This window comes from Heterocephalus glaber, unplaced genomic scaffold (genome assembly GCF_053883595.1).
Source record: "Heterocephalus glaber isolate CG9 unplaced genomic scaffold, H.glaber_assembly_v1.0 deba00001472, whole genome shotgun sequence".
NCBI lineage: Eukaryota > Metazoa > Chordata > Mammalia > Rodentia > Bathyergidae > Heterocephalus > Heterocephalus glaber.
The window spans coordinates 77,570,075-77,585,427 of NW_028258315.1; the positions used below are offsets into that span (position 1 = coordinate 77,570,075).

General features: G+C 39.9%; 1 long non-coding RNA gene across 2 annotated transcripts in view; it reads right to left on the reverse strand.

Moving 5' to 3' along the window:
- LOC110344500 (uncharacterized) overlaps positions 1-12,751 on the reverse strand; it is a 92,508-nt gene extending 79,757 nt beyond the window's left edge. The window contains exons 1-2 of one of the 2 annotated variants that reach the window (XR_015439174.1): positions 11,784-12,751; positions 4,491-4,541 (exon numbers count right to left, since the gene is read on the reverse strand). This is a non-coding gene — a long non-coding RNA (uncharacterized LOC110344500). The remainder of the gene's footprint in view (positions 1-4,490; positions 4,542-11,783) is intronic. The other variant, XR_015439173.1, reaches the window with a different exon arrangement.
- Positions 12,752-15,353: the final 2,602 nt, after the last annotated feature.

Here is a 15,353-nt window from a genome sequence, read left to right on the forward strand (position 1 = left end):
GATATTAGCAGTAAGTTTGTCATAAATAGCTTTTATCAAATTGAGATAAGGTCCTTCTATACCTATTCAGTGTTTTATTATGAAAGGATGCAGGACTTTGTCAAAAACTTTTTCTACATCTATTGAGATAATCATGTGGTTTTTGTCCTTGCTTCTGTTTATATGTTATATTTATCAATTTGCATATGTTGAACCTTCCTTGCATCCTTGGGATAAAACCTACTTGGTCATGATTTATGATCTTTTTGATTATTCACTGCATTCTGTTTACAGGTATCTTGTTGAAGATTTTTGCATCCATATTCATTAAAGAGATTGGTCTATAGTTCTCTTTTATGGTAAGATCATTGTCTGGTTTTTGGAATCAGAGTAATGATATCTCCCCAGAATGACTCTGAGAGTACTCTTTCCCTTTCAATTTCATTAAAGAACCTGAGGGGTATTGGTATTAGATCTTCCCTGGAGTTTTTTTTAAAATACAGCAATGAATCCATCCTGACCTGGGATATTCTTCATTGGCAGTTTTTCATTACTACCTCAATTTCTTTGCCTGTTATTGGATTATTTAGGGTTTTTAAATCTTCTTGGTTTAGTTTTGGTAATTCATGTTTATCTAGGAATCTATCCATTTCTTCTGAATTGCCCAATTTATTAGTGTATAGATTTGCAAAGTAGTTGTTAGTAATCTTTTTTATTTGATCAGTCTCTGTTGTGATTGCACCTTTTTCCTTTCTAATTGCATTGATTTGATTATTTTGTCTCCTTTTTTTGGTTCAATTGGCTAAAGGTTTGTCTATTTTGTTTATTGTTTATTCTTTTTTTTTTTTTTTTGGTACCAGGGATCGAACTCGGGACCTTCTGTTTGCAAGGCAGGCAGTGGCACCACTGAGCTAAATCTCTGGCCCTATTTTGTTTATTCTTTTGAAAAACCAACTCTTTCTTTTTTTTCTTTTTCTTTTTTTTTTTTTTTTTTGGTACCAGACATCAAACTCAGGACCCTGTGCTTGCGAGGCAGGCGGCCAGCACCACTGAGCTAAATCCCGGGCCCGATCAACTCTTTGATTTACTAATTCTTTGTTTGTTTGGTCTCAAAATTGATTTCTGCTCCAATTTTTATAATTTCTTTCCTTGTGCTAATTTTGGGTTTGGATTGTTCTGGTTTCTCTAGGACATTTAGGTGCACTGTTAGATTATTTATTTGGACTTGCTCTGTTTTTGTGATGTGGGCATTCACAGCTATAAACTTCCCTCTTACAACTGCTTTCACTGAGTCCCATGCATTTCAGTATGTTGTACTGGCATTATCATTTAGTTCTAGAAACTGTCTTATTTCTTCCTTGATTTCTACTGTCACTCATTGTTTAGTTAAGAGTATATTGTTTAGTTTCCATCCATTTGCATATATTCTGTGCTTTCATTTGTCATTGATTTCTGGGTTCTTTGTGCTATTGATCTGATAATACACATAGTATAACATCAATTCTTTTACATTTACTTAAGATAGCTTGCTTTTTTTTTTTTTTTTGTACCGGGGATCGAACTTGGAACCTTGCGCTTGCAAGGCAGGCGTCAGAACCATTGAGCTAAATCCCTGATCCTTAAGCTAGCTTTATTGGCTAGTATGCAGTCTTAGAGAAAGTTTCATGTGCTGCCTAAAATTATGTGTATTCTGTTGTTATTTAGTGGAACACTCTGTATATATCTATTAAGTCCATTTGTCTGAAGGTTTTGTTCAACTCTGATATTTCTTCATTGATTTTTTTTCTAATTGATCTGTCTATTTGTGATAGTGGGGTAATAAGGTCCTCCACTATAATTGTGTTTATATTTCTCTGATCTTTTATGTCTAGTAGTACTTGTTTTATGAAGTTGTTTAGTGCATTGTTTAGTGCATGAATGTTTATAATTGTTAACTCTTTCTGTTGGATTGTTCCCTTAACCAATACGCAGTGATCTTTTTTTGCTTCTTTTGATTAGATTAGTAGATGGGAAACATGATCAGCCCTGTAGTCTCTGCTGGATGTAGGCCACTGGGTCAGAGTTCCAGTGGACTGCTGGACTTAAGGTCAACACTCACAGGGTCCAGTTGCTCCCTATGGAAGGCCGGGCCCAAGTCCTTTCCAGCACCAGCTTACATTTCTTAAGGGGGTCCACTCCCTCTCTGCAGTGATCTCCTGCAGTTATGTCTCACCCAGTTACTTGGGGAGGATAACACTGGAGTCCCTGAAGTTGCTGGCCAGGTCCATACTTTGTCCCTGGATCTGCTGGCTTTATGGGCTTACTTTCTGTCCTTTAGCATTGTCCTTGTCCAGGATCAGGTCATTGGTTAGTTCTTGCCTATGATGTCTTCTGCTCACTTACCCATGTGTGTGTGGGGGGGGGGGCTGCCATAGCAATTGTGTGTGTTTTTTAATATGGTTAAATGCTCCCCTTTTATTTTCTCCCACCTCAAGGTGGAAGCCATTCATTTTATTCTGCCATTTGTAACAAATAATTAGGAACATCTGCTTCCCCAAGTCTATAAATGCCTTTAGAATGAAAACAGTCTTAGTCATCTTTTTTTTTCAGTACCTAGTATGAAAGCCAGTAAATGTTTGTTGAATTAAGTTGCATCAAATATAATATGAAAAAATAGAAAAAGCAATTTTTTTCTATCTGTTCCATCTGGCATGGAAATAAAGGGACTAGTTTCTTGTTTGCTAGCTTTCTTTTTATTCTTTTCCTTGTCTCTCTTTTGTGATTCTACTAACCTTTTAAAATAAACATTTCATTCACTTTGTCTAAATTCTTAATGTACTCACAGATATCACATTTCAATTGACTACCTTCTATTGTAATTTAGTCATTTACATCTTTTAATGATAATAATTGAGAAATCAAAATTTTATGTTCTGCTTTTAGTTTCACCATCAATTTCCTTTATTTTTTCAGATCACTTTATCTCTCAGAAAATGTGTGATCCAAAATATTTTTGAAAAGCATTATATTTTCAAGAACTTATAGTAAACAGTTGACATTGACTTTTGATATGATACAAACCTTGAATGTTGTATGTAAAAAGTAGACTCATTCATTACAAAATAATAACACCATTAGTTCCAACGTATTCATTCTGTAGATGGGGATTTGGCAATCCAGAGGTTGTGATTGAGTTTTACACTTGATTAAAAATTTTCAATGGTTTTTCAAGGCCAAAAGGTCAAAATGCATACTTTTTTAAATGGCTTGCCAGGCTCTCTACGATTTGGTCTCTGCTTTAACATACAGCATCACTCCAGCTGTAGGAAACAACATATATCTGACAAACTTCTGTGTGTTCTTAATGCCTCTCACTGAATCTCTAAAATATTCTATTTCCAATATGTGAGAAAACATGCCAGCACTCTCATACCCTATCTCATTCCCAATTAACACCTCTTTATCCTTCAAGTCTTAGATATGACTTTCTCCCCTCAAGCACCCCTAGACCACTTAGGCACCCCTTCTTTCATTTAGGTGCCTAAAGTACCCCCTCTCTTTAGACTTATCATGCTGAATTGTAATGTCTGTTTCCTGATTTGTAATTTAAAATTATACCTCTCTGACCCCACAGTACCCTTCCTTCTTACTCTACTGTTTTTTTGTAACATTTATCACTTGCTAACATACTATGGAATTTACTCGGTGTTCACTCCTGGCCATGATGAGCAACTGGTTTCAAATTAGCACTGCTCACCACATAAACAGCTATAAAACTAAGTATATATAAATTTTTTTTAGGGCTGTGGATTTAGCTCAGTGGCACCATGTCTGCCTCACAAGCGCTGAGTTCGATCCCTGGTACTAAAAATTAAAATAAAAAATAAATGTTTTCATATTGGACAATAAGCAACACAGGCTTATGGTCCTACAGTAAAGAAAAATTTCTAGGTGGCCTCATAATATCCCTGTCTTCTGGAGGTGCTTTCCAAACCACAGATAGAGGGTAGAACCCAGGTGGAGTGTGGTGTTTGGGCTGCATGAAGGCAGGAGAGGTTGGACTCCAGGGTCATCACTGACAGGGCATTGGAGGTAGTGGGCAGCACAGATAAAGAGCTTCCAAACAGCTCCCATGGTTCCTTTAGTCACTACTTGCTGGTTGACAATGTGAGGATGAGACGCCACAAAGCCTATAAGAAAACAAATGCCAGAGCACAGTAATCTCAGCATTCTCTAGAGGGACACAAGACTGAGAGTCCCTGGAGTTCCGACCAGTCAGGGGCTGGTGGAAAATGCTCCCCAGACTGCTATGCATGCCAACAGGGCTCCGAAGGAGGGAGAGATGGAGACACAAAAATAAATTTTTATGAGGAATAATGGCTGAAATAATTCTAATTTTGAAAGAAAAAACAAAACTGCCAACCCAAAAAGCTCAGTTAATGGCAAGTGGCCTTTCTTAAAAGAAGCAAAACAGAAGCCTACAGTCTAAACGCTTTGTAATCACATGTGAAAATCAAGGCAAAGAGAATTACCTCCAACTTTTCACCGGTAACAGTGCAAGCCAGAAGACAATGCTGCAACATCTACAAAGTGCAGAGAGGAAAACACTGTTACCCGTGAATTATATATCTAGCAAAAATATCCTTCAAAAATGAAGGCAAACTAAAAATATTTCGAGACGAACAGATGCTGAGAGAATTTACCACCATTGGATTTGCTCTATAAGATATGTTTAATGAAGATCTTCAAGCTGTAGGAAATGAAGCCGGGTGGAAAGTCAGATCTACATAAAGAAACAAAAAACACTGGAAATGGAAAATTTGGGAGTAATAACTGATAGCAAGGTGAGGAAGGATCCACACAGGATGGGTCTGGCATGTCAAATCAGAGCCATAAGGAGTGGGAAAGGCATTCACTGGAGAAAAGAAAGGACTGATTCTGAGATTGTGCCAGAGAAAGAAATCGCTGAACTTAGAACTTGTGTTGTACTAGCAGGCAAGAAAGTACTCAAAGAAATGTGGGGACATGTTAAAACAACTCAGAAACAACCTGTCAGGCCAGCAAAAAAAAAAATTCAAATGCAAAATAAATACTAAGCATGGTTGATTATAATTTATTATCTGAAACTAGAAACGATGAGTACCTACTGATACAAATAAATGATTAAGTTCAGAGTTTATGAGGAACTGGATATTTGCTTAGTTCCGGAGGACATCCACCTAAAATACTTATTAATTATAAAAGACAAAATTAACTTCCCATCAGAGAAGCCTGGAGGATACCGTCATGACCAAGTGACCGATGTGAACATCACCAGTAATGGGACCGATGGAAATTGTGTGTATATAATGCAATGAGAAAAATAGAACACTACTTCCATGGTATCTTTGCCAAATATGAATAATCTAAAACATATGAGAAAATATTAGAAAAATAGTAAAGAATAATTTTACAAAATAACTAGTCTTCAAACTTCATGAGTGTCAAATTCTAGGAAATCAAAATAGCTTAAGAACTGTTGCAGACTGAAGAGACATGAAAACTAAATGCAAAACACAGTACCAAAGACACTTTTGCTGTATGTGATAGATATTATTGAAACAAATGATAAAGCTTGATTCAGGTTTGAAGATCATATGGCATTAATAAAACAATGTTAATTTCCTAGTTTTGAAGATGATATTGTCCATAATCGAGAGAGTGTCCTGGTTTATAGGAAATGTGCACCAGTGGAAAGTGTAACTGGACTAAATTCCCCAATAAAAAGGCAGAGATTGTCAGACCAGATGAAAAAGGAAGGTAGAACTCTAGCCTGCATACCAGAAACATACTTCATACTGTATACTTTTCAATTTTTATAAATATATATTTGAAGACCTCACATTTCATGTTATCAGTGAGGTATGAAGGCACCTGCCTGTAATCCTAGCACTTGGGAGAGTGAAGAAGGAAGATCTCAAATTCAAGCCAGACTAGGCTACACAATGTGTTCAAGGCCAGCCTGGACTACAAAGTGAGACTGTCTCAAAAACAAATGAACAAAAACAAACATAACAAAAGTGTTTCCTTGGTCTTCTCCCAAAAGAATGTAAATCCCTATGAAGAAAAGAATTTTTTTGATGTTCCCTTCTTCAAGGTCCTCAAAACTGAGAATAAGCTTGGCACATAGTAGGTGCTCTAAACATAAACATTTGTCAAATAAATAATGATTTGTGCAGACTGTAGGCCCCTGGCAGGCCTTACCTGTGTTTCCTGCATCGTTTCCTACTGCCTTGACAACAAATGTTGGTAGAATGAATAAAAGCATTAAATTACGTGCCATGTCATTATGGAATAAGGGTAAATTAACATTAAACTTCTTGACATTGTTTTAAGAGATATGAAAATGAAAATCAATGCATACTTTCTTAAAAATTATATGGCTGTTGGCCATAGAAATATACATTTACTAAGTTATCTGTTATCTACTCCCAATTCTATCAAGAAAAAAAAGGAACTATAAATGGAAACATTTTACCAGGGCTTTTATTTCTACTGGAGTAGATATCCTGGGTATTGATTACCAGATGATCATGATAACACCCATGGAACTTCATTACCACTAAAAATGCTGGGTCCAGCAAAAACCTCACTTACAGAGGTTTTGGGTTTCTTTTAAGATGTACTGATAACATGAATTAAAATATCTTCTTAAATATACCCTGCCCTGATTTTATTCTTCCCTTTATTTCCATGAATGAGAGGGAAAAAAAAAAGAATTCAATTTCTTACTGCAATCCAATACAGATTAAATCAATTTAATTTTTCCACACATTTGTGTTTAAAAAAAAAAGGAAAGTAATCTAAATTTCTGTTTCTAATAAAACTTTTAGTAGCTCTTTTACAAATATAAAACCAGGCTTGAATATAACCAACCTGTAAACGTATTTATTAAAACACTGATATCATATTATACAGATTAATATATATTTAACTTTTTGAATTGGCTTACTACACATATACTGAAAAGTGCACAAAATGAGTGGACAGTTGAATAAACTATCACAAGATGAATAGACCAGTGTAACCAGAACCTGAGTCAAGAAATTGAACATTATAAGCACCTGAAAAATCTGCTATTCCAGCCCTCCAACACTCTGCCTTCCTTTCTCCCTAAAGATATTCCTTCTTTTGACCTCCACCATGATAAATAAATTTTGCCGGTCTTTAAATGTTATATGTGGTATCATACAGTCTGCATAATTTATGCATCTAGCTTCTAAGTATGTAGAAATTAACTTTATTTTAGATTGAAATTATTTGTGTAGGACAAAATATAATCAAATATTACCCTTGGATTGATTTTCTTTACATATAATGAAAATTTTAGCAAATCATAAGTCACCAAATATTACAAAGTCTGTAAAACAGCTGTTGAGATGAGTTGCTAAATCAGATTTTTAATTAATGTAATAAAAGCTTTTTTGTTAGTATTCAGCTTAGTGATTTCCAATACATTGCTGAGAATTTTTCCTTTATAAGTCATCCTAGCTAAAAATTATGGTAGACACAGCACATGATATTTTTTCAAGGCCCTATGTATCTTGTTGCTCTTTGGTGTTAGATTTGAAGTGGGATATTTGTAGAGAGAGCCATGCATCTGTGTATCATTCGAGTAACATATACACTCTACTGGCCCTTCCCTTTCATTAGGCTGTCACTGATACTATAGAGTTTTACAGATTACAGGTTTTGCCGAAAGCTACAGTCAGCTCTCTTACCCGGTAATTGGATAGACAGATTTGGCTCAGCTCAGCAAGTCTGTACTTCTGTATGCAAAAGAAGCCCTGAATTGAAATACAGCAGCCTTGCCAGGTCAGGATAAACAGAGCTCCAGGAAGAAGTTTAGAAGATCACCTTTAAAAATATACTTTCAGTCTCATTTCGATGACATCTTTATTAATTGAATTTCAGAGCTTATAGATACCTATGCATCCTTCTGCATTGAAAATAATCATCAACATATTGATTTTGCTTAAAATAAATTCTAAATGCTAAATTTCAAATTGGTGCCTTAATTAGAAATGGATGTTTCCAACTTTCTATACCCAGGTAGGTACAAAATTTGAAGCTTTTCAGACCATAATTTTTCATTGTTGTTTCTGATTACAGAAGCACCAAGAAGAGATACTATTTGATTTCAAAAACTCTGAAATCCAAAGTTAATTTGTTCATAGTATACTTGTGCTATAATAAACCTTAAATTTGGAGCATTCTAAGCAATAAATTTATGTACAGTGTGGGTGAGCTTATGACACCATGAAAATCTCCACTTTTTCACTTCATAAATTTGCTGCTATATTGGCCCAAATATAAGGCTCTCTTAGGCTGTCTTAATTTTCAAAGTAGAGGAAAATTTCAAGTTGTAAAAATAAACTTTCACATAAAACTTTCCATTTCTAGCCCTGTGGGCAGTTGAAGCAGTGAAAATGTACCCTGATACCCCTTCCTTCCTTTGCTTTAGGTGGTTCCAGCCTGTTACTGATACTGAAATTTAAATACAATTGCTACCTTACCACACCACCCAGTCTGTTAGAAGTTGCTTTCTGTTACTCTGCTGGCCCCAAAAAGGTGCCAGTGTCTCTCACAGTACCAAGCATTGTTAAAAAAAAAAAAAAAGAAGCTGTTGAAAATGGAGAATTTTAAAACAGATTAAAGGTGATTTAATCACCTCTCTCCTCCAATTCTTCCACCAGCCACTCCCCTCTCAGGATCTCTAAAGGAAGGCTTGGAGAAGGAAAAACAGTTACTAAGCTCTTTGCAAAGGTGGGAAAGATACTTGTGAGCTTGCCTTTGCACCCCTGTCCATGACAAATAATATTTCAAGTGTGAATTCTGCTCTCCATTTGCTGTTTGGTTTTGTACAAGTATTTTAACCTCTCCAAACCTCAATTTCATCACTATGAAGAGGAAATCATGTCTTACCTCACAGGATGATTGAAAAGATTAAGTGAAAACACTGTATAAGAAGCCCTTAGCATTTAGGAAGCACTAATAAACATTAGCTGTTGTGATACAACATCTGGGCATCCAGGAGGGTGTGACCCAGCCGTTAGGAGCACCACAATACCATTTCCTCTTTTTGTGTGCTATACACCCTAAGCTTTCTCATAGGGAGGAAGAGAAATGAGGGTGCCTTAGTTCCAGCCAGGAAAAGGGGAACAAAATGTAGGTCTGCCACTCTGAGCTCAAATCTGTTAGTACCCAGCTTTATTCCCCTTTCATCAAGACACAAAATATAATAAGCCCCTAGGAGACAGAGGAGCCAAAGACAGGAGAAACCAGAGTCCCAGAAAAACTACAAGAGAGAGAATAGTCACCTCTGCACTCCAGCCAAGAACAACTTTGGACTGTTCTTTGTGCCATTATTTATTTGGGAACCTATTCGTTACTGCAGCCTACTTTGCCTAATTAAAACAACTGGTAGGGAGCCAGGAACCATATTTAAGATACCACAGGTCTCATGGGTCAGCAGGCCTCACTGGAAAACAAAGGAGAAATTCCAATGCATTAAAAGTCCATAGCTCCTTCACATCTCTTTTGAGTTACATTTTCTTTTAACTGTTTACTCTGCACAGCTCCCAGATGTACATGTACCCCTTCTGGGTCCTGGACCTAATTTTCATTAATACCACCAAAACAGGGTGCTATTTTCTGGGATGGAGGAGACCTTTATTTAAATCTCTGAGGAAAATGAAAGCAAAATAAGAAGTATATTTTTCTAATTTTAAGAACCCCAATAAAAGTACTTGTAGGTTGCAGTAAGCATGGAAGCCTTGCAGACAGTGAGCAGAAATTCTTTCTTGTTTGGTTTGTAGCCCTGAATGGTGAAGACCCTCTTGTTTCCTTCTGGCTGACAGCAATCAAGCTATATATAAAGATCCTTCAAAAACAAACACTATCTTTCCATTTGTAGGAATCAATCCATGCCCTCCTTATTGGTCCAAGCACCCAGGATCTACTTCACCTTTGGAGGATAAATCTAGTTTAGAGCTTGTGAGTGAATCAAGGATGATTAGGTGCCTTGAGCTCAAATAAATGATGTGACCTTTCCAAGCCCTATCAATAAGCTTCACCTCCTTTCTGAGGCACTCTATGACTCAGCCTTCATTCCTAAATAGATTATTAATATCACAAAGGACAAAATTGATAACATTATGTCTCATGAGTGAGAACATCTCAGGGCACTGCTAAAAATGACCTCATTATATTGTTGGGGGTGGTGTACAGTTACCCAAGCTTCACCTAAAATGTGTAGGAATCCACAAAGGACCCCATTCTTTCTCTCCAAGACCTTTCTCAAAATTCCAGGTCTTCTTGGCCACAAAACTACCAATGGTGAAATTTTCAGTTTAACTATGCATTAATTCATAAACTAAAGAGTGTTGTACATTCAGCAACCATAACCTAAAAGTGAAGTGAAGAAACAAAAAGTATACAGTATTTCTATAGATGGTTATCAATGGCGGCGCTAAATCAGGGTAGCTTTATAAGTATAAAACATTTTGGAATAAAAGAGCAGAAAAAAATATTCTGTATTTCATTACCCAAGGCAAATCCTCTTGTCTTTGGCTTCTCAGAAAATAGTTAATATTAATTAATTAATATTTCCCCAAATGCTGTGTGGATAATAGGCTCAAACTGCCTCCAAACAAATGTAAATCTGTACCAATGATTTAAATCTGACAGAGAGAACTCAGCTACTATCAGAAAAACACAAAGGAAATTTGGATATGTTCAATACTGTCCCAAACCAATCTGAAAGCAAACAGGTCTTGTTGCTTTCCTAGCAATGACAAACTAAGATTATAACTACTTTGCTTAAAAGAGTAGTTTTAAAATGCCCAGGAACGAACACCCTAAAATTTCATAACCAACAATACGTAAAGAAGCCATTATCTGAGGCATAAGCAACTGCACAGTGCTAGTTTAATTATGCATTGCAAGGAAACTGTGATTGTGTCTTTGCCAGTATTTTATTAGAATGTCAGTTCAACTGAATTACATCCCCTGGGAAAGATTAGCATGGATTTTAGTATGGATGTGTGAAAGTGTTGCTGTGCCCAGGCCAACTTTTAAGAGTTGTGTGCTAATGAGAACGAAAATGGAAAAAGAAGTGTGAGATTCTCTGGTCCAAGAATCCTGCAGCCATTCTTCCCTCACTTCCACTGTAAGCCTCTCTATATTTGCAAATGGTACAAACTGAACACAAAGCCTGCTAGGCATCAACAGTGTACTTTGAGTATCATGAGAGAATCAAGGTGACTCAGGGCAAGGAAATATATGCTGACTTTTATTCATCACCTTAAAACAGCAGTGAATTAAATATCAAACTGTATAAATAAGGAAAATTTATTTGAATAAAATTTTTTAATCTCCCCCAAAGGAACTTTGTGATATAGGGTCACTTGTGCTTACACCTGCACATTACTGAAGAAACAGAAGCACAAAAATAGCCTCTCTTAACCAACAAATTAGTGGCAAAGCAAGGTTCCGGATCTCCCAGAAGCCAACCCAGTGCCCTTCTTTTTATATTATAATGCCTTCTAGACAGTGCTCCAGCATGCTTTCCATTTTATCTCTTCCTTTTTAACTTGCAATTAAGGGGGGAAATTCTGGGTATATGATACAGGTGTTTCTTTGACCAAGTAAAAATAGAACTAAGTGAAGGAAATGGGTAAAAATGGAAGAGATGTATTGGCAAAATCTTTTTTTCCCCACAACAGTCAATACATATACATTACATATACAATAATTACACATTATACATTACAGTCAATACTTACACAGTTAAAAATTAAAATCGTTTCAGGAAAGTCAGATTCCCTCCTCTGTGGTGACTGAGAAATTAAGTGGCCTTTTGGCGATGCCTTCATCATTAGAGCTTACAGCAGACCCAACTATCTTCGGGCACAATCCGCACTTTTTACTCTCCTTTCATGCTGATTCCAGCCCCGAAGGCAGGCTTGGGGCTGGGGAGAAATTGGGCCAAAGGATGAGAGACCTGTCTGCTCCCACGTGCCTCCCATCAGACTCCAGACCTCAGTCTCCTCCCTGGAGCACAGATAAGAGGTGAAACTGGAGGTGAAAACACCCCGTCAGCCAAAGGCTTCTGTGACCCCTCCAGCTCCCGCGGGACAGTGTACAGGCCTGGTGACCTGGCAAATGGTGGGTGCAGGAGTTCTTGCGGCTAGGAACCAACAGCCAGCCCAGAAGGCTGCGCCACTGGTGAGGTCAGGGCTACTGAAAATATCACATTGCCTAAGCTAGCATAGACGCCATTCGCCATTCATGCATTAAATGCCAAGGCCACTGAAGCAAAATTTGAGACTTGGTTCTCCGAGCAGCGAGCGGCATCTCAGCATGGCTGTTGTTTGCCCTTTTCTAATACCTAACCCTCAGTTTCAGACGTGCTCGTCCCTTTTTTCCTCTCTTGGGCTCCCTATCGCGTCGCGTCCGCTTGCCTCAGGGTCACTCTCTCTCCCCAACCCCAGCTCCTGGGGTCCCCTGTCCTTTCTTCTCTCCTAGTACTGGGCTAGGGGGTGGAGAGAGCTCTGCCCTTCCACCTCCTCCATTCCCAGGCTCTGGGCTTTCCAAGTTCCCTCTCTGTACCCTTCCCCGAGCCCAGGCCCCTCAGGCACGCCCCCCTTTACACACACACACACACACACACACTTCCCCTCGCCACAGCCTCATCTCCTGGAGACTCACGCCACCACCAGGCGCCGGGCCCGTTGGGCGCCCACCCCCTCGACCCCAGCCTGGCCCTGGTCTCCGCCCGCCGCCGTCCCGGGCCCGCCGCCCACGGCCCGCCCTTCCTCGGCCCGGGTCACCCGGGGACAGGTGCCCTCCCCCCGCACTCCCCGCGGCTCGGTCCCAAGCTTCTGGCCACAGTGGAGCCCCTTGCCAGCTCCGGCCTTGAGCTCCCGCACACAGCTCGGCCTGCCCTAGCCCCGCAGCCAGACCCCGCAGCCAGACCCCGCAGCCCTGCCTGGGGAGGACCGACCCTGGGCCTCGACCACAGCGCGGCGCCCTGCGGGCTGAGGAGAGGGCGCCCCCAGTGCCCGCTGCTACTAGCTCGGGTGCTTGCCCTGGCTTTGCACTCCAGGCGTTTCCAGCCCCACAGCTGGGCAGCGCCTCCGTCTCCCACTCGCCTCCGGCGGCCCCCTTGCGCCCTCACTGCCCTGGCACCGCTCCAGGCAAACAGGTAGGGTGAGGCTGGTTGGCTCCCAGCCCCCACTACCACCTCCTGCCTTTTTTTAAGGTAAAGAAATCAAACATGATGAGCAACCGCAACTCGCTCCAGACAAACCCCATTCATTCACCAGGACTTCTAACACCAACATCAATTTTGCCCGGTTTTGTGTTTTATACAAGTGGAATCATAGAGAATATGCTCTCTTGTGTCTGGTCTCTAACTTTATGTTAATGAGATACATCCATGTTTTTGCGAGCAACTGAAGGTTATTGGTTCTCATTGCCATATAATATTTCTTTGTATTAGTATACCACAATTTATCCATTCTGTTTTGGTGAAAATTGGGGTGGCTTCCAGCTTTCAGATGTTACAAAAAGTGCTGGAGTGAACACTCTAGTACCTAACTTTTGGCAAGCACCTTTGCATTTCTGTGGATAAATACCAAGGCACGGAATGCCTGTGTCCTGGGAAGGTGTACACTCGGTCTCGGTCTCCAGCAATATTTCCAAACTCTCACCAGCAATATTTAACAATCCCAGTGGCTCCAAGACCAAGAATTTATTGAGGACCTACTGTGTACTGGAGATAGTTGTGGACAGGATTTACCAAGCCACTCTACTCAAGGGGTTGTAGCAGGAGAGACAGACAATATACTTATCAACAAGCTGGTGGTGGCTGGTGCTGGAAAAATGAGGGCTCTTAAAATGGGCTGGTCAGAGGCCACTGGGAGGATATACTGAGAAGTTCAGATCTCAGTCACAAACAGGGACTTTCAGTGAAAACCAGACAGAGATGTGAGTTTACTCCAACATTCACCTGTTTATATTTGTTTTGTTTTTCCTTCCTGTTTAGCAGTCTCTCTAGACTCGGAGAGAGCCAGGTTGGCAATTCCAAGTTCTCCAAGTTCACTATAAGGCTACAAGAATGGGAAAGTCCAGGGAAATTCCCAGGCTGGAACACCCTTCTCCTAGTCTCTGAACTCCCAGACACCCCTCCTAGTATATTTCCAACTTCAATTGTATGTCTGTTTATGCTTTATGCCTGCACTCCATGTCCTGCCAAGTACTTCACCACTTGAAAAAGCATTTCTGACTTCCAGTCATTGATGAGGTAGGCTGGTGCGAGATACTCAGGGAGTCCCCACAAAGAGAACAGACTGCAGGAAAAACATGAATCAAGGCCAGAGGACAAGGCAGTGAATTTGAAGGGGCTCTGAACAGTTCACACCACCCTCCAGGCACTGCACTGGCAACTATTACACTGCACAGTATCCCTTCAACTCCACAGCAAACCCTTGAAGGGGCATTATTAGCTGTACTTAACACAGGAAAATAGGCCCAGAGAGGTTACCTAACCCATATAAAGTCACATAGGTGGTAATTAGGAAAATTTAGATACAAACTCAGAAATGGTCTATCTTTGAAATCTGCTGTTTCATTTCAGGATTCCTAGGGACAGAGCCTGTGACTAAGATTCATGTTGAGGCACTTTTTGTGAGGAGTGCTTTCAGGAGAATGAGGGAAGCAGCTTGGTGCAGGAAGAAAAAGGAAGCAGGAATCTGGTCCCACGTGGAGACTGGCTTTGGTCTACACCTCAAGGAACTAGAGTTATAGCACAGCCTGTCTCCCTCTGAAGCAAAGGAGGAGGCTTTTGAGCTGATGGTGGGCCAGTCCTGGCTGTTCTCCAGAAAATGGGACTTAGCAGCCAACATTCCACAGAAAGCAAGGGATGGATGTACCAGCCAACAGCATCCACTATACCCAGTTCAGTTGATTGTGCCTCACTCACCTGGGATATCCAAAATGCTCAACACATCTATGCTCGAAAACACGGCAGTTGGCTTGCCTCCTCTGACCCTCAGACTTCTAGAGTTGTTTAAAGAACAGGTAGTATCATCTAAGGGGCTTGTTTTTTGTTTGTTTGGTTTTTTTTTTTTTTTTGGTACCAGGGATTGAACTCGGGTCTTTGTGCTTGAACAGCAGGTGGCAAAACCACTGAGCTAAATCCCTGGGCCCCTAAGGGGCTTGTTAAAACTCAAATTGCAGGGTTCATCTTCCAGAGTAGACAGTGCAGTAAGGCTGGGTGGGTTCTGATGATCCACATTTCTAACAACCAGGTGTTACCAGGTTGCTTAACTGGAGACCACCTTTTGAGATCC